Source organism: Chelmon rostratus, chromosome 6 (assembly GCF_017976325.1).
Source record: "Chelmon rostratus isolate fCheRos1 chromosome 6, fCheRos1.pri, whole genome shotgun sequence".
Classification (NCBI taxonomy): domain Eukaryota; kingdom Metazoa; phylum Chordata; class Actinopteri; order Chaetodontiformes; family Chaetodontidae; genus Chelmon; species Chelmon rostratus.
The window spans coordinates 11,229,639-11,254,528 of NC_055663.1; the positions used below are offsets into that span (position 1 = coordinate 11,229,639).

General features: G+C 41.6%; 1 long non-coding RNA gene across 1 annotated transcript; it reads left to right on the forward strand.

Moving 5' to 3' along the window:
- The first annotated feature begins 2,524 nt into the window (after positions 1 to 2,524).
- On the forward strand, positions 2,525 to 10,447 carry LOC121608485. The gene is made up of 4 exons (XR_006006915.1): positions 2,525 to 2,626; positions 6,530 to 6,605; positions 7,002 to 7,215; positions 9,720 to 10,447. It is a non-coding gene; the product is annotated as an uncharacterized LOC121608485 (long non-coding RNA).
- The last annotated feature ends 14,443 nt before the right edge of the window (positions 10,448 to 24,890 follow it).

Here is a 24,890-nt window from a genome sequence, read left to right on the forward strand (position 1 = left end):
TTTGCTAACGTTAACTGATTCAGCCAATCAGGGTGCAGGTCAGGTGAGTTACGCTAGTTTGAGTTTCAAAACAAATGACGCCGAACAAACGATGCAGTTTCTTTCATTTACTGTGTGTTTCAAAAGCTAAACAAAACATGATTTGCCATGGTTATATACAAAACCCAGCAGAAACTACATGGAGACAGTGCCTGATTGTCATATTTGTATCTTATTAGCTAATGTGACTAATATTGAAGCCTTGGCTGAGACATTCCTTTCAACACCTTCTCTGAACTGTGAACAACTGAAAAATACTTAATAATTTACCATATCAACAATACTCAGTTCAGTGTGCAGTTGCATGAGATTTGTAAGCTTGTCTCTTTCTTTCTTTCTTTCTTTCTTTCTTTTCTTTCTTTGTTTGCTTTTGTTTATAATTACATGTTACATTACATATCTTGATGTTGTGCACTGGTAAGTCATATGTTGTTTTTTTATTTGTTGGTTTTATTAACATTAGTGCATACCTATTGTAATTTTGAACAAACGTGCTGTCAGTATGTGAAAAAAAAACAGAAAATAGCTTTTTACCAAACAATAATGCATAGAACATAACAGCAGGAGCATTGCCTGTACTCACAGACCTAAAATAATGATGCTTTGACTGACATATATCCAACCTTGTCCTCTCTTTAAAAACAGAGATTTATCTCTGTGAGTCAAACTAATCATCAATTCAATAATAACAATAATTGTAATAACAATAATGGCAATATCTGGGACCTGGGGATGAGACTAGTGGTTTCCTTGGGGGATTAGGCAGTATGTGCGAAAGCAATATGTGCTGCTTATATCACAAAATGCAATCCTATTTTTCCAGCGAGTGTTTAAATGGTGTTAAAAGAAGTACATGTTGTTGGCCATGAATACATTTATAAGAAATTACAGGAAAGTGAGTGACAGCTGCAAGGCTAAACAAAGATGTATTTATTATCTGAATAGAGGAAAGGGTTCAGCTGGAAGAGTAAACAAATTGTGAATTTCAACACCGATGTTAATGGCGAGTTTCTAATTATGATGTCTGCTTTCCCCTTCTGTTCACGTCCTCACCCTCCATAAACCAGCACTGAGAGACAATGGAGCAGGATTAGAGGTCTGGAAAGGGAGACAGAGAGATGAGGAAAAACAAGCTGTTCTCTGTAGAGAGATCTAAAGAGGCTATTGAGCTGGGCTTCACACAAGCAGTATTTGGCAAATCATTGTTGGCTGTTACTCTGATTTGAATGGCACACCATAAATAACCATAAACCACATTCCAAGTAAGCCCCCGGCACCCCCTCGATATGGATGATGATGCTGTTTTTGCCAAAGTTTTTGAGCTCTTTTGAAGAGGATTGCTCATAAAGATTGTCACCACAAAAGATTTATTACAAGACGATAAACAGAAGGGATGACTCAATGAAAACATATCTCACTGGCAAAATCTAATTTATTTGCCTTGGCTTGAGACTCTCTTTAGCCATACGGATGTGGTGATTAATACTGAAACTGTGTTTTCAGAGGGCAGTTCATCATAACAGATGTAAGATACTGATTGGAGTTGAAGTTGGAATTGAGAGCGCTAATTTGCTTGCCATATACGTCACAGAAAGATCACATCCAACCATAAATTATCTTTTATTGTTGTAATACACTACATGGTCAACATGAAGTTAATTGTGCACCTGACTTATTTTAAAATCCTTCACGTCATTAAAGTCCTCTGGACATTAAGAGACACCATCACTTTGCAGATTACATAAAAATGAAAACAATTAAAAGGCTCATTGACTTGCAGTTCATTAGAAAAAGCACTCAACATAAATACAATATGAGGCTACTGAAGGGAACTGAGATTCGCCCTATCTCTCCCCAGGCATTGTGGTGAAACATGCCTGGGGACATCTGACATGCAGTAGGACTAAATTTGTTTACCGAAATTGTGTATTTGCAGTTCAGAAAAGCCTGTGCATGGAATTTGGCAACACAAAGGACATCAAACTCTCAGAAATGACAGCCAAGAGTGAGGAGGGAAGCTTTGGCAGACGGCAGAGCAGACAGAAAACACTTACTCCTAATGCCTCGGTTTTAACATTGTCTTATCGGCATGAGGTCAGCTGTTGCACTCAAGATGAAATGTCCTTCAGCATCAGTAAGTCGGCGCATTTATCTGCTGATATTTTATTCTGTCTCCCAGCTCCTCATTGGCCCTCTGGATCATTCTCTGGATGCTCTTGACTTTTCCATAAGTCCCTCAGACTGTCATAGCTGTGCACATCACACAGAATCAATGTGCTGTTTTGCAAGGTTGTTTGTGGATTCCTGAAGCCTGCCTCATGAAACAGGATCACTAAACTTTGCTGAATAAAACCTTCAAAACTGAGCTGGAACACGAACTGAAGTAAAGAGAGATGTGTTTGGTTTTATTCAGGTGTAGATAACCAGCTAGATTAGTAATCCTGCTTTGTGAGATAGGCCCCTGGTGCTGCACTTGCTCAGTAATGTTTATTGTCTGTCTCTCTCTGTGTGCGTGAGTGTTTGTAGGGCAAGGAAGGGGAAGGACAGCTGTCAAGACTGATCAGAGGCAGTGAGCGGTGAGATACAGGTGAGGGAAGAAGGAAAAAAGCAGTTTGTGCTAGAAGAGCTCATATGTAGGACAGTTACTGAGCAGCATTTTCTTGCCATTTTGCCATCCAAGACACAGTAAAATCAAGATTTGACAATATTCTCAACTCAAGACAACAAATATGTAGTCAAAGCTCATTCAGTTAATGAATATGCTTCAATCTGCAAAGGAAATTGCTTACATAATTGTTGTCATCATTACTGTTATTATTACAAAGAGTGCTTGCCGCCAATCAGAATGCACTTAGTTGCCACTTTATAGACCGCATTAGCTAAAGTTTACTCTGCTAATTCTAATGAGATACTGAGAGAGGTGTTGATTCCACTTCAAAGTCATTTTAGAGGCTGTAGTTTGTGGTGCAGTTGCAATCTATGCAATCTAGATGTTTCAAATATTTACTTTAACCTCCTTAATAGAATCTGGTGGAGAGTTTTCTGCATACATACCTTGTTTTTACTTATTTAACAAAAAATATGGTACGTAATTCACTTTTGTAAAAAACACTATAATAAAAGGATTGGCATTAACCATGTTGAAAGAAGGTATGTCATCTGTCCAGGAAGCACAATGTGGGTTTACATTTTGTACAAATTGTAGAATTTTGCCTGCTTTTCTGCCTCCTGCCAATTCCTAATCGGGGTCATATGACTGGAATGTACCCCAGCGTGTGTTTGAGCCCCCTTGGTTGATTATAGCGGTCATGAATTAGACCTTAAAAAAAATCAAATAACCTCAGTGTAAGATGTAAAAGAGCAAAGTCTTCGGTTATCTGAGTAGATACATACACACTGATTTATATTTATTATATATATTGTTTATTTATTAATATTTGTTTATTATTATATTTAACACTTTAGGAGAGTTCAAAAGGTCCTATTTCTACTTTCCTCCACCTATTCTCACCCTGTAATGTCTGTCATAGAACTAAGGTCGTCCATTTTTAAATGACCATACTGCAGCTTCTATTTGACTTTTTTTGGAATGGACGCTCTATCATAAGTGCGTCCAGATTGCATTGCTATATGTATCACACAAAACTCTGACTCATTACTATCTACTGCCCAAGGCATATCTCAACAAATCTCTCTCTCTCTTTGTCGCCTCCTTGTCTGTCTCTCTTATAGAGCAAGAGAAAAACATATTTTGCTCCCTCTTGAAAAGAGAAATACTCACTGCCACTTCCCACATTGTTTGTCGGGTGAATCTGAGTTTAGACTTGAAAAATTCAAGTGTCTACTGGAAATGTGTGTGGTTTCACACTTGTAGCATGCTTGAAACTTCCACCTTTGGGATGAAGATGTTTATTTTTCTTTGTAAATTGAGGACATTTTGCTGTTCCTTTCTTCTGCAAAGGGCTGGATGGGGTTTGTGGGTTGGGTTTGTGAGTTGCGATTGTTAGGGTGGTAATAGAGTCAAAGTCCCTCATAAGGATAAAAAAGGTGAGAGTGTGTGTTTGCGCATGCATTGCCAAAATTCTGACATTACAGGCAGTATAGCCTGTCACAGATAATGGTACGACATTATACACAATCTTCAGTTAACCTGTGTAAGGCTATTATAAGTTGCAAAATCTCTTTATGGCCCTCGCCTCTATTCCCTAGAAACATAGAATCAATAGCCAGCTCTGGGGTTGCAGCCCTCCATCAATAAGTCATTTAATCAATAATCCCTAGAGAGCACTGCCTCATGTCTATTTTTGTAAGCCTAGATTCTACCTTGGACAAGATTAGAGGCAAATGGACAGAATCAGTAGTTGGAGAATTGTAATATTGAAATATGGAATTATGACGCATTGTGAATTTGTGTTTTTTTTATCAATGACACTTTAAGTTTGACCACAAATGCATCAGTGGTGATTTCTTTTTTTGCTTGGATGATACGGAAAGACCATTAAGGAACAATATGCAGTTTTCTGTGATGAGGTAGCGATTAAATTCTCAAAGAAAATGATTTTGCAGGCTACACTTAACATTGTTTTTTTTTCACTGTCCTTTTATACAGTATATCTCTTGAATAACGTCTCTCCTTTGCACTTGAGTATTTTTCAAGTCTCAGTGAAGTGAAACTCATAGCTATAAGGCTTTCCTGAGACACTGAAGCTTGATGTGAGATGGACACACAGACATGAAGTAGGACCAAACACGTAAAGCAGAACCGGTGAATCCACTGCCTCGGCATATATCCCCCACCCCTGCCTGCCTGCATGATCCTCTTACACACACTCTGTATCCACGGTAACTGTCTTACACTACTAGTCGTAGAGCTGTGATGTGCAACCTGTAGTTTCCTGCGGGGTTCGCGGTCCACTTTTGCTCAGAGCTGCAGAAATTGGGTGACAGGGGACGAGGGTAATAACGTTGTTCAGAATCAAACATCCAGCACAGCTAATATAATGACTTTGAATTCTCACTGCACAGTTCAGTGTGAGGAAGCAATTAAACTTGGGCTTGTATTCCTGAAGCAAATGTATCATACATCAGTAGTATTTCATTCATTGCATACACATGGGAGAGAACTGCCGGTGATATTGATGGATTTTTTAAATTTGTTTTTAACATATATTATTCTGTAGCTGAGCTTGAGCAGGATGGGAGATGTAAAGAGTAAAGGGTAACAAGAAACACCTGCACCTTCTCATCCCCTGCTTTTATAAAAAAAAAACTTTATTTTTTAAGTTTTATCCAATTAAAACTGTCCATGGCATCATTTTCAAGAACAAGACTGTGAATGAACAAGTAAATCACTGCTGCACACACACGTTTCCAGACAAGAGAAAGTACAATATCTGCTGTGTATCAAACAACAATTGTATAGATTTATACAGAGAAAAACAAATTGTTTCACATTTATTTCATTATTTCAAAAAAGAAAGTCTTCTTTTTCTCATCGTAGTGAATGACTCCTCGCTCAGTTCATGCTGCTTATTTCCATTTCTCTTAACCCACAAAAACTGATACCAACATAACTTCTAGCTCCCTAATGTGGTGGCCTCCTGCGCGATCAGATCAAACAGATCAAATGTCCATTTTGAATAGTTTTTAATCATCTAAGGTTTTTTATTCGTATACATTTTTTGACAAAGTAAATGTGTCCAGTCGATCGTTGTGTCCACGCTGTGTCTGATGTTACCTGGTGCAGAGTTATCTATAGGCCCTCATATTTAACATTTAGTTAACTGATTAGACTATTCTCTTGACAATGTTGAATGTGAAAACATTTTTAGAAATCAGTCATCATGTCTGGGAACAACATCAGGAGGAAGGGAACACCTCTCTGTGTTCTAGTCCTCAATGGGAGTCGCCTGTTGGCTGAAGCAAAGTAAACTCAATCTCCTTGAACTTACTGTTGGATTTATGTCCAAAAGAGAGCTTTTGGTAATGGACTGTGAGAACAGTGCGGCGTGTAATAGGAATAGGAGTCGCAGGTGTGAATATAGAGGGCAGCAGTCCAAATATGAATACATGGTAGCACAAATAAACTGCTACAGTCAGGTGATGTCTCCTTTGAAGGTGAATTCTTGTTTCTGGCCTTCACCAACTGTCGCAAGAATAGTACAGAGCACAGGTGCTTACTGTGTAAGCAGGCAGACTATGCAAAACAGTGTGGAAAAACCCAACCAAACATCATATGACAGAGGCGAGGGGAAGAACATTTTCCACCTCAGGAAACTTTGCTTTATATAGCACAAAGCAGCACATAGCGCCTCTGTATCAAATAAAAACCCTTTTTGCTGCTGAGTTGAATCTTTGTTTAGTTTGTTTGCTAAATGTTCACTGAACAATAGAATTTACTTAACTTGTCACATGGGAATGTTCTCAAATAAATGTAGCCCAATTAATCTGGATTTTACGTCTTGAGTTAACAGGAGATCTTCTGTTTCAGGAAGTAGCCCCGCTCTAATCTGGTTAAGATCTGTTGGATCCAGATTGATGCTCCCTTCTCTCAGAGGAAGAAAAAAGTAAGTAGGACACAATGGGTGGTTTGTCTACGGTTATTTTGTCTTGGCTTTACTCATGATGTGCTCGTTTTACTGCTACATCTGTGCTCGTCAGCAGCAAACAAGTGTGTACTCAGACAGCACACAACTTACATGTTTAGGTGACCAGCCTCCGAAACGTTGAGACTGAGGAAGAGGTTGTGTAAATAAAAATATGGTGAAATTAACATCAAATATGGATTGGATGCAAGAAAACTCAAACAAGCGTCCACCCAATGTTTGAGATTAATGGCCTCTTTCAACAGTCATGCGTGCTTGGCTGCAGCTGGCCGCTGTCTGCCGTGACATCATAGCAGAGGACATTATTGGTGCTATATAACAATGACATTCAGTGTTTTCCTCTGTGGTCCCTCTCAGCAGGCCCATAAACGTGGGCGGCGGGTCACAATGCTCCTCTGTGCCCCCTGACGTATGGCATCCTGGCACTGATGTGCCCTGGAAAATTCTCAGGATGAATAGCCGTGCCAGGGACCTTCAAACCCTCCAGACCCCGGCATGGCGTCCTCTGGGGCTCATGCTTGATTGTCCGGGACTCAGCTTAACAAAATACTGAAAGAGGGACAGCTCTAAGGTGAGTGTGTTCAGTGAGATAGGCAGAGCATGGGAGAAAAAGAAAGAGGAGGCTTTGAATACTTAAACACTGGCCTGTTCCAACTAGGCAAGAAAAACTGTGTTTGGCTTCCACACCAACCAAGCTTTGACAATTTTGAGTGTGCTGATGATGATTTAAGGGTTTCCACAAACTTTTTGTTTGGAAAAAGAAATAGGAAACACATTTCCCACAGAAACCTGACTACGGGTCTTTAAAGCAAACCTCTCATTACCTCTTCACGCTGAAGCTGACCTTCTAAGTCTTTTCATTTGTGTCTTCTGATCACATTCTAACGTCGGTGCCAAGGTATCACCACGTCTTTCAGTCAAAAAGGTGGCAACATAAACCTTATTCCTTGATGATGCAATGAGGGAGTGTGACTGCATTTGGCATAATCCCCAAGGTAATTACAGACTTAAAGGCAAATTCACACAATGTTCACTCAAACAAGTACGCCCGAGGCCAACAAAATGGAGGAGAATCTTTTTTGTGTGTGTGTGTGTGTGTGTGTCGCTGATGCGACTGACAGAGTGGTGAGAAAGAACAAGACAAGGATAGAGAGAGAGGAGTGAGAAAAAGGATGAGTAGGGTAAGAGGGGAGGATAGAAGCAGAGAACAGTTTGGGCGAAATCGTAGGGGCATGTGAAGGGGAGAGAAAAACAGCAAATGAAAGGATGAAGATTGAATTTCGACTTCACAGACGAGAACAGTGCCTGCGAGCAAACAAAAGGATGAAAAGATGACCGGGCGCTGCTCTGTGACTGACGGTTGGACAGTTCCCCATCTTCCTGATGGTAGCCCCTCCCTCTGACTCCCTCTCTTGCTGCAAGTCTCCAACTGTCAGTGTCCAATATCAACTCTTAAAACAATTACCGGGCTGCCAGGGGCTGAGCGTAGCGCCGAGTCAGCAAACAAACGTGGAAGAGTACATGTCACAGAGCGTGGAGGCAGGCTGAGGATAAGGACACAGGATGAAAAGGAAAAGGGGAGGGGAGAAAGAACGGATGAATCATTTTAAAAATGGAAATCTAATGACAGTTAAGCTGCTTATTAATTTGGCTGACACTGGGTATGTGTGTGTGTGTCTGTGTGTGTGTGCGTGCGCGTGTGTGCATGTGTGCTTGTGCGGTCTGTTTGTCCCCTGTCTTTGATGGAATACAACACTAGTCACAGCAAAAGCAGATTATGAGATTAAGTGGTATGCTTCTGGGAAATAAATAAAAAAACTGGGAGCTGAATGAACGCACTGAGTACAATGACGCTAGAAGGAAATCACTCTTAATGAAACTTTTGTGTGGCGCGCATGCAGAGGGGGGAGTGTGGGTGCGAGGTCTGAGTGAGTCATGTTGTTTGGCTTTGCATTCCTGTATAATATTCTGCAGTATGTTGCTTCGTGTGAGACAGAGGGGGCAGAGGGGTTACCATCACTTTGTAATGGCTGTACTGAGAGCAGGGAAATGAATCGCTAAATCAGTGGGATTGATAATCGGCTCTGGGTGGGAAATAACCTACAGAGAATCACAATGACTTTGCTTTTATCTCCTGTGCTCACAGAGTTGCCCGTCCCACTCAAAATTGCCTTGCAAGTACACCACATAATCCCAAGGGATTAAATTGTTTTTACATGGAACATGTGTAGCATCACAGTAGAGGAATTTGTAAACCATGGTAAATATGAAAAGGGGGGCTTTGATGATAACCACTGCAGGGCCAACTATCCTTTTCCTTTTTCTGCCTCCCTTTTGTTTCTATCCCCCCTCCGGTTCCCTCTTCGTGTTTAGAAATCGGATCTTATAGCGTAAATTGAAAATGGGACTGCTCCACAACACTCAACACATGGCAGCAGATGTATGGCATTGTGTGTGGTGGGGGGGTTAAAAGAAAAATGAGACAGAGGGAGGGAAAGACTGAAGGAAAGAGACAGAGACAGAGAGAGGGAAGGGAATAGTAGAAGGGGAAAAGAGACAAATGACAAAGGTAAAGAGAGAGAGAGAGGAAGGGAATTGACAGACATGACTACAGAGTAGGAAGAAAGATGAGAGACTGGGAGGGGAGGGAAGAGGAATGGAGAGGAGTTTAGAGGCTCTCAAACACTTTGCACTCCCAGCACAGCAGATGCCACATTCTGTCTGGCACAGTGATCTGTGGGCCTGCTCTATTTATACCCTCACTGTGTCACTTCAGGGCCAGCACAACACTCACATCGCACACACACACACATCTAGCATCAAGCTTTTGCAGCTCTCCTGCAATGACTGAAATGAGGCAGGTTAGGAAGGCTCCCTGCAATGTGAGGGCATACACAGAGACAAAATGGGAGCGGGATTTTTTTTTAATGCATCTATATATTTACACACAGAGATGGATACTGCGTGTCTGTGAAAGCATTGAAAGTTTAGTTTCAAAGTTCCTCTGAAACTCCCATGTGAGAGAAGATGCGGATTTTGCTTTTCATTAATGCCTGGCTGGTTTTTCGTTGGCAGGACAGACCATGAGAAAAGGGAGAGTGAACAAACAGTGGTCTGATTGAGCAGCGGGAGGACCGGAGCCTTTTGGATCGCCCTGGTTACTGGGAATAACAGCCACGAGTTACATCAGCTTTCCACCTTAACAAAGAGTAAAGTTGGGCGCCTCTAATAGGAAAGTCTTAGTGAGTGTTATCCTAGAAAAAGAAGGGCGGAGGGGATGAGAAAATAAAATAAAACAGAGGCCATTTGGACATTTTAAAGCTGCAACAAATCCAATCCCATATGCCCTTTTCTATAAAAGTGCGTGTAGTGAGTGTAGTCTAAACACTGTATTCTCATCTTGGGTGGTTACTCTCATATGGGCGGGGGAATGCTTGATAACAGTGCAGCTTTAATTTAGCAAGCAGCAAGCAGGGTGTTTTTTCTATACTATGCTTGTAATCTCATCCATGAAGCTATGTTGCATTGTTAAGAGGCAGCACCCCTGCATGTTAAATGGCCTTTGTTTGTAATCAATCAGCCCAAATGTAACGGAAGCAAAGCAGGGTTCATTACACATCCGGCTCAGAGAAACGACACCACTCCACACATCCATCAGCCTCACACGCTGCGGGTCCCTGCAGCATAACACTGGCTGGTTGAGAACGGCTCACACACGAAAAAATGCAAACACACTCACGCATATACAAATATGGACAAATGCACACGTCCACACACTCGCACATTTGTCTGTGACCTACGATGTTATATGCAAAGTCGGACAAACAGATTCTAATAGCTCACACAGAGGAGGAGGTGGCATTTAAGAATAAGATGAATATTTTATGCAGGTGCAATAAAAAAGCTTGGAGGCAATCTTTGAAGAGTCACCTTTGATATTATGAAAAATGAAAGGCTAAATCATGTCGGTAAAGTTCTGTGTGTCTGTCAGTGTGTGAGAGCGGTAGAGGCAAACTTCAAAGACGCAAACCGCCACTTATATCTGGTCACACAGGTCGCAAAAAAATTAGAGCTAAAATATGTGTGTGTGAGACTGTGTAAACCGGCGAGTGAGCGCTCCAGCTGTCAGAGGCACAGAGGGGGAGAGAGAGCTGGGCATATGTGTGCACCCGTGAGTGTAGGAGAGAACAACAACAAACTCTTCCTCCTCTTTGAAGCGGCCCCTATCACCTTCCCACCCCTGCTCCGCTCCCCCCTCCACTGTCCGTCAGCAAGCCATAAATCCAAGCTCTCATCTGCCGATGTGCCTCTGAAGTTCAGGAATGCCCGAGTGGGAATTTGGGGCCCGGTGAGTTATGGGAACACCTGGGAGGGGTGGGGGGGGGACAGGGAGGGAGAAAGGGGGGTGTTCAGGCATCCTTATACCTATGAAGGGCAACATGTTGACAGCCAACAAGGCTGATGGATTAGTTCTGGTGGTCAGCTATCTTAGGTGTGGATAATATGCCTTTGAATCATGGAATAAGCATGGAATACAAGCCCGCCGACGGCATGCACGCACCCACACACACCTATTGTTTTCCCACACACACCTATTGTTTTTACAAGACGGGAGCATGAGCATGTACTACAGTCCGGCGGCAAGTTCAGCTGGGAAGAAATGGCAGAGAGAGGGGTGTTTTTTAAAAGGCTGAGGGTTATAAAAACACAACATGGCTGAGTCATGGCCCGGCTTGACTCTGTCGTTCCTGCACAGCAAGCTCACATTCTTTAAGCCTGCGAGCTCAAAGTCACCCAACTGTCTGTCCCTGCCGCGGCAGTGTCACTGCATTGCCCTCCATTTGTTTCTCTGTCAGTGTGAGCAGAGGTTTGTTTCAACCTGTGTACCAGGTGTGTGTCCTTGGCTCACTTTCAGTCTTCTGCTATATGCTGTACATGGATTTGTGTCGAATGTAGAGCTGCAACTATTGTTTTCATCACTGAATAATCTTTCTTTTTTTGAGTAATCAATCAGTTTTGTAGTCTATACAATGTTAGAAATAGAAAAAAAATGTCCTTCACAATCTCTAGCTTTGCATTCTCATACAGAAAATATGCACTTTACAATGAACGGTGACAGATTTACCATTCAGCTGTAGCAAACTAGCTAATTAAGCTAATGTCATGAATTGGTTTAAACACAGAAACATTTAAAAATGAGAATCCTGTAACTTCCAGTTAGCTGATGGAGTAGTTAGACACATATTGAAACCGCGCTCCCAAGTCTATCGCAGTTTGCTCACAGAGCAACTCAAAATGAGTGGGAAAAGAAACAACAGAGGCCATAAAAGAGAAGTACAAATGCCAAAAACCAAGATAAAAACGCCTTGTGGCGAAAGCCAGCAACATTGAAGCAGATCGAGCTTGCAATCCCAGCGAGGCTGCTGAAACTTTTTGGCCTTGTATTGATCACTAAATGCCTGGGAGAGGCAGGTTCATTTTTCTATGGGACAGGTTGTACTCATAGGATGGTAGAGTTACTGCCTAATGATTCATCAGCCATCTGGACCAGCTTCTAATGAGAGGCTTCACCCTCAACCCACCAACAGGGGTCACAGTTGGAGGTCTGCTCACTTTTGTGCTTCATGGGTACTGGCTCATTTATTATTTGGAATATGGAAGATGATGTCACATAATTTGAGAATTGCTTCCTAATGTGAGCACTCATCCTGTTAGAGTAAACTGCCAGCAAAAATGAAAAACAAAGTTATGTTTAACAAGAGACAAACATGTCATAACAAGGACACGCCAAGCTGAAAACATTTGGGTACTTACGTGCTCCTTCAGGTCATTGAAAAAGAGAAGTGGCTTCTCTGATGTTCATGTTGACTTTGATTTAATTAAGTTAAAGAGGGACAAAAAGGGCAGATGTATAATTGTCAGGATGAAGGATAGATAATGTTCTGATCACATTTGCTAATATACACACTGGCCCTGCAGGAAAGCAATAGGAAATTGTTATTTGATACAATCATTTCTGAAAGTGGAGGATTTTTACTTTGTGCTGGAGATGGAGCATAAACTAAACTACTCTATCAATATGACAAGTAGAGAGAGGCAGAAATGCCACAGGTCAAAAGTCCTCAATATGTTATTCTTAATTAAAGAGACAGGCATGCACGAGGAAGCTCCATGCACAACACAAAGATTTTGCACACTGTTAGGCCACTCTAGACTACTTCCTAATGAGTGCTATAGATAGACACAGGGTGAAGGACTGGGGACAGCTGGTGTCTCAGATCACTGTGTAATTTAGTAGACTATACACTTGAATAACAGACTAAAGAGGACCCTATGGAGACTAAATATTAGTATTTTAAAAAACAGGACTGCTGTGAAGTGATTATAAAAAAAATAGTGACTGTATGAAAAACAACAAGAAGGGCCAAGTAGACCCAACCATTGTTAAAGAAGTAAGGGGAGGGAGACTAATAGCATACTTAAATGAGAGGACAGAATACGATGAATTAGAGAAAACAGAAAAAAAAACTAGAGAAACTGCAACAAAAAGATGAGGACAAAGGATTGAGAAACCAGATAAAGGAACTAAGAAACATACTGAGCATACAATGACAAATTGGGAAAGAAATTAAGATTCACAAAACAAACCTTTAATGAATCAAGCCTGAAAGCGACACAGTTTTAGCAAGACACCTCTGGGCACAGCAGATATACAACATCAGAGACCCTTTATCTAATGAAATAGCCTATGAACCAGAAGAAATTTATAAAATCCTCAAAGATTACTACGAAACAAAGGTTGATGGAGATACTGTTAAACAATACTTCTTATCGTAAGACCTTCCCTCCATAGGAAAAATACGAAACGATGAAATAACTGTAGCCATCACAAAAACGAATTGGATATGCCGTATAGTAAACTGGAGACAAGAAAAAATGCCCAGGGAGTGATGGTTTTCCATATGCATGGTATGAAATATTTGAAAAAGACCTAGCCCCTATATTAAGCCCAGTAACCAGAATAAAATGTTGGCATTTAACCAGGGATACATTCAGATGTAATGCTTTATGTCTATCATATCAACGTTTCTACAATAGGTATCAAAATGGCGTAGTTCAGATTACTGGTACATGTATATGATCTTAGAAGTGGGGCTAGACTAGGCCAGGCTCTGCAGTGAGCAGCACATTTATTCTGGCGATTGATTTGCTGCATTGCTACAATCCTTAACAACCCTTAAATTGGACACTCAACTTAGCTGTAGCCTGCCATCATGGAAGGAGGTTGTGATGTCAGTCAGTTCATAAATGGACGACAAACACAGAAAAACATCAGATTAACCTGACATATTATAGATCATTTAATGTGTCAGGTAATATAGAACATCTTAGTGCAGCTCTGGTCAGATGACTTGGAAAAGGCTTTTAATAGAGTTAGTTGGCCTTTTTTGTATAGAGTGCTAGAGAGGCTGGGCTTTAATAACCAATTCATTAGGTGCATGCAATCTTTATATAGAACCCAACCACTAGAGTAAAGATCAATGGCCATCTGACAGGTGGTTTGAGCTGTTTAGAGGCACTCGCCAGGGATGCTCCCTTAGGTCCTCCCTTTTTGGCAATATTCTTAGAGCCTTTGGCTCGAGCTACAAAACAAAAAGCTGAAAATGAATCAATATAGCAAAAGAGGAACATATAATAGGACTTTTTGCAGATGATATTATTACGTATGTCCAAAATCCAAACTCAACACTTCCCAAAGTGGATGACGGGAATGATGTTGGCTTATCAATTGAACATCGTAAAAATAGAGGAGAGAGAAAAATTGGAAAGAGATGGTAAACTTCTGATTTAGCCCTCAGACTCATAGGTTTAGACCTGGTAAGGTGGAGAGAAAAACAACTTTATGTACACTCAGAGGGAGGAACTTAAACAAACTCAGTTAAAACTTTTGAAAACTCAAAAGAGAATAGTTGGAAAATAGGGAACTGTTCAGATATTTACAGCTGAAACAATTCTATGCTGCAGAAATTAAAAAAGGAATTTCAGCAGAAGGTAATGAAGTGATTGAAATGCTGACAGGTGCATCCAAAAAAGCACTCATAGATTGTTTCTAAACTGAACAATAGTTTCCAAAACGAAATGGAAGAAATTCACTGTATGTAAAACTGAAATGACAACTAGAACTGAACATTAAACTGTCAAACAGTGATTGGCATTCAAACAGACTTCCACCAGCTCTAAAAAATGGAGGCAATTCGGATGGAAGAATTTAATCTGCTTTTTTTATTACATCCCACATAAAAAATTAACAATTGGGTAAACAGCAGCAATGCTGGAGACAGTGTTTGCAGATGAATGCCAACAACTCACATATTTTCTGGTCATGTATAAAAATACAAGCTTTCTAGGACAGAGTCACTAGGATTCTTGAGGAAATCTTAAGCTACAGATCCCCAGTGACCCCTGGATTGTTTACACAATGCAAAAGAAGGACAACTTTCTCTTCAAAATCCTGATATCTGGATGTAAACAGGCCATCACAAGGAGCTGGCTGAGATGTGACCCTCCAATCAAGGACAGTGGCTGGAAACAACACTGGAAATAAGAAGACAGCATTCCTTTGGCTTGCACTGTAGGGTAGTAGTAGTATTAAGTAAGGATAAGTAAGAAATTCATATTTCTTTCTGTCATAACCCTTTTTTGGCTGATTATCTGACCTGCTCGTTTGTATTTTCAGCAGATTTATATATATCTATCTATATCTATCTCGGTTGATGTTTAATGGGGTTGTTGGAATGCAATCTCATAAAGGGCAGGACGAAGCTGCTCACCTGACCCTAATATCTGACTGCATCCTGGACACGCAGTGCGGAAATAGCATACATGTGGTGGTCGTGGACGGTGCTGTTTTACACATAGTCTGTAACCTCACAAAGTAAATGAAGTGGCCCTTGGCCTTTGAAGTAATGCTCAGTTAACACCTGAGGAGGTGAGCTACTAAGATTACTAAAACATGCTAACATTTGCATCTTGTGTTGGAGTAGATGAACATACTGTGTAATCCATCCCATGCGCTTTTGCTCTTGTGTTCAAAAGACAAAAAAAGAAAAGACAGCACCCTTTAAGTCTGAAAATCTTGTGTGTCTGTCTTACAACAGCCTCATGCACATCGCATATGGAGAAATCCAAAGCTTGACAGGCCTGCCATGCCTAGTTACAGTTGCTAATTTATGATTGGATAGTCGCTGTTAGGGGGTGGGGTTTAGTGATTGGCCAATTTCCTAGAGCCCAAGGTGACACCTTCAAATTACTTGTTTTGTCAGACAAGCAGTCCATATCAGAAAGATATGCAATTTGCATGAATATAAATCAGACATACTGTGCATGATTACTCCAGTATCAAAATTGCCGTCAATGAATTTTCTGTTCATCAGTAAGTCAGATGATCAACTGATCCTTTTAGTATGCATGTCCTTCTGTGTGTGTTTAAGTATCTGGACTGAAGCCATGAAGATCACTTGATTATTGCTCCCTGTTATGTCCACACATGACAGCCGAAGCAGGAGGAGCATAAACGTCAACACGCAAATGAATAAATCACTCCGTCGCACTCTCTTTGCCCTTGCCGGAGATGTTTTCTGTCTTAGTGCATCTCACAGCCTATCGCTATACCTCTCCATCTCCTGATGGGAGCCTATCAATTTTACCATTAAAACTGAGCCATGTATAGTAGCTGATCTCAGTGATATATTTCAAACCCCAAGTGTCCAATAAACCCCTGTCTTGCTTTTAAAAGGATAAATGATATAGAATAAATGAGGTGGTTCAAAAATCGAAGGAGTCAGAAAAAAAATGAAAAGAGACAAAATGAGAGAAAATACCAGATATTCCCCTTGTGGTAGACAGAGCTATATTGCAAAAGATTGCGGAACCCTACAAAGATTTAGCTTCTTTTTCAGTGGTATTGATTTTGTGGAAGATGTCTTTGTAACTAGCTCGGATGATTAGCCCCCACCCACAATCAATCAATGCAGGCAGGATCTCTCAATGGCAATGTTTGCACAGGCCAAATGGATGTGAAGAAATACAACCCTGATTCCAAAAAAGTTGGGACACTGTGTAAAACGTAAATAAAAACAGAATGCAGTCATTTGTAAGCGAACTGTGTTTACCGAGAATGAGTTTACTAAGTATTCCTGGGCCCATGTAGTAATGTCCTTTATACAGTCATGTGTTCACAAAGTGGTGAACCTCGCTCCATCCTCGCTTGTAAATGACTGAGCCTTTCCAGGATGCTCCTTACATAGCCAATCCTGATAATATCACCTGTTACCAATCAACCTGTTTACCTGTGGAATGATCCAAACAGGTGTTTTTGGAGCGTTCCACAACTTTCCCAGTCTGTTGTTGCTCCTGTCCCAACATGTTTGAAACATGTTGCTGCATCAAATTCAGAATAAGCAGATATTAACAAAAATCAATGATGCTGATGAGGTAAATATATTATCTTTATACTGTTTTCAGTTGAGTATATGTCAAAAAGGATCAGCAAATCATCACATGCTGGTTTATTTATTTTTTTACACAGTTTCCCAGCCTTTTTGGAATCAGGGCTGTAGAATGAAAAGAGGAGAGAAATTAAGAGAAAAGGTTGAGAGAGGAAAAGAGAAGCGAGCAGACCTTATAAAACCAAGACAAGGACTGCAGCCACATCACTGTAACAAAGCCTTTTTTGTTGAGTTGGATTCAGCCTTGCTGATTCACAAAATGATACGGCCCTCTGAATTTCCTGTAACCCCCGCCCTGTCTGTCAAGTGCTTTTTTTTTTTATGGAGATGATATTGAAACCTCCCACATTCAACGTTTCAGTTCCGTTGCCCAAGGGTTCGTGTTCTGCAACGTATAAGGTTAAAGCACAAAGGTTTGCTGCTTGAATTGCCACTCAGTGTGGAAGGAAGTGAACCACTGCACCCTGTATTGTTTCCCCTTTGGTCAGGGTAATGTAAGGGTGTCATGAAGTGCTAGACACTAAGCCTCGCCCTGCAGTCGTGTCAGAGTATAATTGCTGTGGCTGCTGGCGTGGGCTGGGTGTCTCACAGTTGTTATTTGAGATGAGTCAGGTTACAGGTGTGAAAGAAAAGGAATGCCTTTGAGGGAGGCAACATCTTTAAAGCATTCATAATAACATATCATTAAATTCAATTCTAAAAGACAAGGAAAACAGCATGTCTGCATTCTTTATCCTTTTTATTGTTTTTGTCCGGTTCTTCTTCACAGCTTAGTCACTGCTACTGCATGATGTACTGCAAGTCATTGCCAGCCATTCTGTTCTGGGGAGAATGAAAACAAATGTATCTCTGCTGCTCATAGAAATATAAAGAGAACTGGATCCTGAAAAAGCTGTTGCGGCTTTTTCAATTTGTCTTCATTCACGTCCATTTTTTGCTCCGCTGGCCAAATGCCTGCAAACATAGAATGGTGAGGCTTTACTTATGTCATTTGTAATTGACCCAATGGTTAAAATTGAGCGATTTAAAGGTGCAGTTTGGAGTTTTCAAATCAAGCAGAGTTGTGTTTGCATTTAGTGGGTCCCACCAAAACACAGTGTGTGCATCTTTGAGGCCTAAGAAACATGTTGAGTGCATTTCCTTCCTCATTAAATATCTGCAGATCCAACTTTTTGAATATTTTAAATCTAGCTTTGTTTATTCCCTCGTTTGCCAGCTTGCAGTCTTCTTCTTCACTGCCTTTGTTGTCATGCATTGCTACACTTACTTTGCACATTACTGCCAGAAACTGTCAATCAGTGGGATATTGTGAAACCGGCGCAGAGGAATGAGTGAGGCTTTCCTTCTGTGGTCGTGCATGCACATGCAAGTCATCAAGTGTGTAAACAAAATGGGGATTTGCACATAAAGACATTGGTCCATACTTATGGTAAAAAGAATAAAGAAAAAAGAAAGACCTCTACGGAACCTTTAACTAAGGTTTCTGCATGCAAGCAGTATTTCAAGTCTGTGCTACCCAGGTGTGTCCCTCTGTTTTTAACTTTTTAACCATTAAACTTAATGTAGACAAGATCGTTTGCTTGTAGCAGAATGTTGTGCAGGTAGTCCACAGGATTATTTTCAAAGATAGCAACAAAAAACAAAACACTACTGTCAAGATTGGGATTTTGTTTTAAATGAAAACTTGATAAATGAGAGATTTTCGGAGAACAGCTGGCCCAAATACACAAGAAACTGATTTCCTTGGGATACAGTAATTCAAGGTAGCAATGTCATCAAGTGACATGATTGTCAAGGACAGCAGGGATAATAATATCTGTGAGAGATTGCCTGGCTCGCAAGGCTGCCAAGACTTGTACCCAAGCCTAAGTTTATAAAATCCTCAAGTAGAATGGCCATGGAATCACATAAGCTTCATTAACTTATATGTATATAATTGTGTCCCATTTTTTATACATTGCCCCATTTTGCTGTATCCTGTACTAGGAAGTCCTATCTCACCTTCACTAAGGCATGTCCAATCTTGTTCAAACGACAGTGATACTGCAGAGTCAGCCATAAACCCCCTAATGTTTGTCTCTAGTGAGCTCTTCCCTCTTCCCCCCTCAAAGGAGAGAGGCCAAAAACCTGGACGCAGCCCAAATCGACTGCCTGCCTCTTATGCCTGTCTTCATCTCTGCATGCCTGAGCGCCCTCCTGTTCTATCTATACGCCCGTTGACCTGTCTACTTAACTGATGGACTGTCATGACATTTTCTCACAGTTAGCTTTAATCATTTCACAGTAACAGTGTCCCATTATGGAACGGGGCAAGCCGGAGTGTTTGTGCGGTACAACAGCCTACTATGGTGGCACAAAGTGCAATTTACATAGAAATGACCAAATTACTGAGGACTGGTGCAGCCAATGGGCGCTGTAATTCAAAACGACTACTGTGACCACATGCGGGACCCCTGTACAGCCTCCAGCCAACGCTAACATTCAGAGAATAAGTGGTCAGCTAGCAGGCGGGAATGTGCTGCCTCAGCACATTGGAGGTATTTTGTCATCAAGTATCACACACGTCCTCTTGCCCTTCTGTGTATCGATTCTCTTTGCACTTCAGGCATGGAGAGGACGAAGCCCTTGTGACACAGTCACAGCACACTGAAAAAAAAATGAACAAAAAACTCCACAGACAAGTGAGTATTCTGAAAATAAGCATGCTGTTGAGTAGGAGTAAGATTTTATGAATGCTAATGTCGAATCTAAATAATAAGATTCGTCAGTTATAAAACTTGGGTTTGCTAAGTGGTGCGTATTTGCATACACCTTTTCAGAATTAGAACAGTCATTCCTTCAGTCTTGTTAGGCAGACATAACCATATGTCCAGCCAGCAAATTTGGACCAGTCAACTCTTTGTCTGGCATTGGGGCTGATTCATAACCTCCCCTTGCAACGTTTGCATAGAAATATCTTAATTACGGCCGCAGTTTCCGCGAGATGCAGGTGGCCATGAGAAAGGTGCATTCAGCAGCGAAATGATAGATTATCCCCCCCTGAATTCGATCAGTTATTCCTTCCAGCAAAAGACAGAAAAAATACAGTCATTACCATAAGCATACTAATTCACATTTACATAGAGATGAATCCAGATGCAAATGAGCGAAACGGCATGTACTTGAAACAGGTCCTCTGGCTGCACTGAGGCATCAACAGGCATCACCGGGAGGAATATCAAAATCCTTCAAGCATGTCAATCAAATGCTGTGCAGCATTTCAGTTAAAATAAGGAGGGGAAAGGCAAGGAAAAACATTTGAACACAACAAAGTCCTTACAAAGGAGCTAATGTCATGCCTAGGTAATCCTCAATTTAATAGACAAAACTGAAAGACATGTGCTACGATGGCAGAATAAATCTGAACTGAGCTCTCTCGCTACCTTTTCATTTGTCATTTCTACAGCAATGGTCGGGGCTTTCATCCAAGTGTGCTTCTGGTCTGTGGAGGGCCGCCATTACGCACTTAGTTCAGTCCTGTAAAAAAAAGTCTTTCCCATACTGAAATATGACATTAGACCTGTTCTCTTAATGACATGAAAGGCAAATGTTTTACATGAAATCAAATGAGGCTTATCGCATTCTGCAGAATATGGTCTGACATTTTGGAGACGGAGCTTGAGGGACGCAGCATAACAAATAGGATGGAATTAAGTGGTGAAATTAATCAGGATTTATTTTTATGTATGCTATGACTGGCATGAAGCAAATCGTATTAAGGGAAAATAGAGGCAATCCAAATTGAGGTTTAACAGTTCTTGTTTCAAAAACAGTTTAATGGATTATATGCACATCTCTATGTCTATTTGTACATACACTGGAGGCTGTATAATTGCTCAAAATCTATTAATAGCATAAAATGATGAGGAGGAATGTAACAATGTCATCTGTCTGTGGTATCTGATATATTTCTGTCAACATAAACTACATCAAAGATCTGATTCTGATGAGTTTTTGATGGAAAAAGTTGAGTAGGACGTATTCTTTTCCATAATCTGCAAGCATGGCAGCCATGAGAGAGTGGACAACAGCTGGACAGATGTATGAGTCTGCTCCCTTGTGCATGATTTACTGTGGCAGAACTCTGCAAAAACCAATTCCCCACCCAACCATGCATGTTTATTGGCTGAAGACATTGGCCATCACAGTTTAGGGAAATCTCCTGTTCAAGAAAGGAGAAATCTGTCAGTTTTACATGCTTTCTCTCTCTATCTCTCTCTCTCTCTCTCTCTCACACACACACACACACACGCACACACACACACACACACACACACTCATCGCCCTGGTTCACTCTGATTTATCAAACACTTGTGTGCTATTACAGCTGACTTTTAAAGTCAATCCACATGGCAGAGATTAACAAAGCGTGGTGTCCCTTGTGATGTTTCCAGGTGCACATACTTGTTAAACTCTGTGATCAAATGTGACGACAATCCAAAACTCACACATGTGGATGGCAACCAACTGGAGGAACTGTAGCCAATTTTAACATTGCAAAGTAAAGACGAAGAAGATGCACATGCCGATATGAAAGCAAAGAAGGTCACGACACATTTTTTTCCCCCTCTTATTAGCTGAGGTATGTGCGGCCCTTGTTTCGCCTCCCTCAGTTAGTCATTAGGTTCTACTTTGTCTTGAGAAAGAATGCCCAAAGGCCCTGACCTTATGCTTTCACCCCTGGATTGGACAAAGCCAGGCTTTGTGCCAGCTCTCCAGGCAAACCACAGCCCTTACACTGCCAAAGCCCCTCTAGTCTCAGCCCAGGCCCCCCAGTTTAGCCTTCATGGCCGTGTCCACTGAGCTGTGACTGAGTGACTCTCCCCCTAGTGTGTGCCGTGTTTCATAATGAAATCATTCAGTCATGCGCAGGAAGTTCCCTGCACTGTGTAGCCACGAAAGAATGCTACTTATGTCCGTCCACTGACACATGGCAGGCCCACGGGGACGGGGACAGCTTGTGCCAGTTAGTCACCTGGTGTCTGCATTTTTACAGGGGAACTAAACTTTTGCAGCCTTTGTTAATTGATGATGATGGTGACGCTTTGATATTCTAGTTAGAGAGAGAAAAGGTCGATACCGCTGTTGTGTCTGCCTGATCAACACAAGGCTACTGTCAGCAGCCTGTTAGCTTAGCTTAGCATAAAGAACAGAAACAGGGGGAAACAGCTAGCCTGGATCTGTCTGAGCGCAACAAAAAATCTGCCTACCAGCACCGCCACAGCTCCCTAATTACAATGTTATTACTCGTTTTTTCTCTCCAAATAAACCAAGTGTAAAAACAACGAGCAGTTTTACAGGGACTTGTGTGCCAGACTGTTTCCTGACTGAGAGACTTCAGGAAGTCACTGCTCCTGGCCAAGAACTGGACCACAATGTGTCATTTTTACACTTTGGTTTTTGTTTGGATTAAACTAACAAGATCGAGCATTTTAATTAGTGAGCCTTCGAGGTGCTGGTAGGCTAGCTGTTTCTAATCTTTACGCTAAGCTAAAATAACCGGCTGCAGCCTTGAATTGATTGGACCGGCATGAGAGTGGTATCAATCTTCTCATCTAATTCTCAGCAAGAAAGTCACAGAAATAAACATTTCCCAAAATGTCACATTGTTCTCATAAATTGTTGATTAACATGAATGACTTTCTTTTAATATGGCCTACAGATAAATCCTGACATTATTTTTCTTTTTAAAAATCATGGAATGGGATCCGAGCCAGCTTTGACAACACTTTATGTACACAGCTGGGACTCCTTCCACCCGCCTGCCTGGGAAGAGTCTGTGTGCGTTTGCGTGTCCATGGAGATGATCCTCCCTCAGCTCCTCTGGAATGTTTGCAATGTGCACAAAGAAGAAGATGATCGGCTCGAGGAGTACCTGGGGTCTTTGCAGGGGCCTGCTGTGGGCCCCTGGCTGCATGACTGTCTGAGGCCATGATTCAGCATACTGACATAGAAAACAAGCACATCTGGAAGGAACCACAATGCTGGCGTGTATAACTGGCAGATACTGCATAACAACCTATTGCACTGGTGCCACGAGCTAGGACAGGTTGCACCCATTAGACCATGTCACAAAGTTATGTGCATGAAGATTTTGTTGCCTCTGGGTGAAAAAAGGCAGGGGGGCTTGAAGGAGTTTGTGTAGTGATCTGAAATAAGCCAGGCGGAAAGAGTGAGGGAGGAACATATGTGAACAGTTAAGAGGGTGATTCAACAACCTCTTTGATATCCACCATTAGTGTGATTACAGCTGGCATCGTCCCTTGTTAAAAAAGCCTGGCTTTCTCGAATGAAAGAATGCACCAAAAAAAAAAAAAAACAAACTAATTAGGAAAATGAAACTTTCATTTTCCATTTAGCTAACAAATAACAAATGAAGTTGACAGTGATGTTAACAGTGAAGACAGATGTGCGGCGGGAAGGGCCGAGATGTGGGTGAAATACAGAGGCAGGGAAATCGTACGAGGCAGGAATAGAGGGAGGGTTGTGAGTCTGGTTTAGCCCTGCAGACCTGAGTTTGGCTTTGTGTCTAATCCTTGCTGCCTGCAGCCTGTCGTAAATCTCTTTGCAGCGTTCGCCATTAACAGACATGCTCAGAGCAAGGTGCCCAGCTGCAACCCCACACATACTAACCCTACTCCCAGCACATTAACATGACCTGCTTTCCCCTATACAACAGTCAGAGCACATATTGATCCCCAAGCCCCTATTAGAGCTGCACCAGGCAGCTAGTCTGGAAAAAGCCTTCAGTTACACCTGCTTAAACCTCTGCTGCTTCTCCGCCGCTATGTAGTGACCTAGAAGGGAGAAGCATAAATCACAGATACCGCCACACGTGCTGTAAGCCATGAAATGAAATGCGAGTGCAAATCAAGCCACTATTTGAACAAGATACACTCATCCCACTTTATGGAGATGTACCAACTGTAGTGGTGTGCCCTGGAGCTGGCCCTACATGCTGTATTTAAAAAAAAAAAAAAGTTTTAAAAGAAACCAGATGGAGTGCAGAGGAGCGAGAGGCTGGAAAGAATGAGGTCTTCAAAAGTTTGATCACTGACTTTCCCTCTGATGTGCTCGTGAGTCTAGAACCTGAAATCAGACACAGAGGTGGGCCCACGGTGGAACTAATAAGGAGAAGATGCTTCAGAAAGGGTCAAATTAAAGACTTATGTGGGATACAGTATAAGGCAAAATAACACAGCTGACCTCCAGGCGCTATATGTACTGCGCGGGTACTTTTTCTCTTAAATATCTTTCACGAGTACAAATTCAACCTTTGAAAAACGGTAAACAAGGCTCTCTGAGGACATCGCACTAATTAACTGTGGGCTCGGCCTCTCTGCAGCACACGCCCCCGCAAAAGGGAGTTTCTTCTCATCTCGGCACCTTGAACCAATAAGCCATCCAGCCTTGGCCGTAGATTCACCGTTTATATTACGAGAGTGAGGAATGTTCTGTCATCTGTCTTCTGGGAAGGAGGAAGTTTTGATACAGTTAGGGAACAGTAAAGCCCCTTTTCAAAGGACGTCAAATGATGTCAGTTGTCTCCTTCAGTTCATCATTCTGGGTGAGATTATTAAGGGGATTAGAGATTTCTGTTGTAGCGTGCCTGTGGCTGACAGAATAGCTCCTGGGGAACAGTGTGCCAGTACAAGATATTTCTACAGCACAATGAGAGCGCTGTAATGGGCAAGTACAG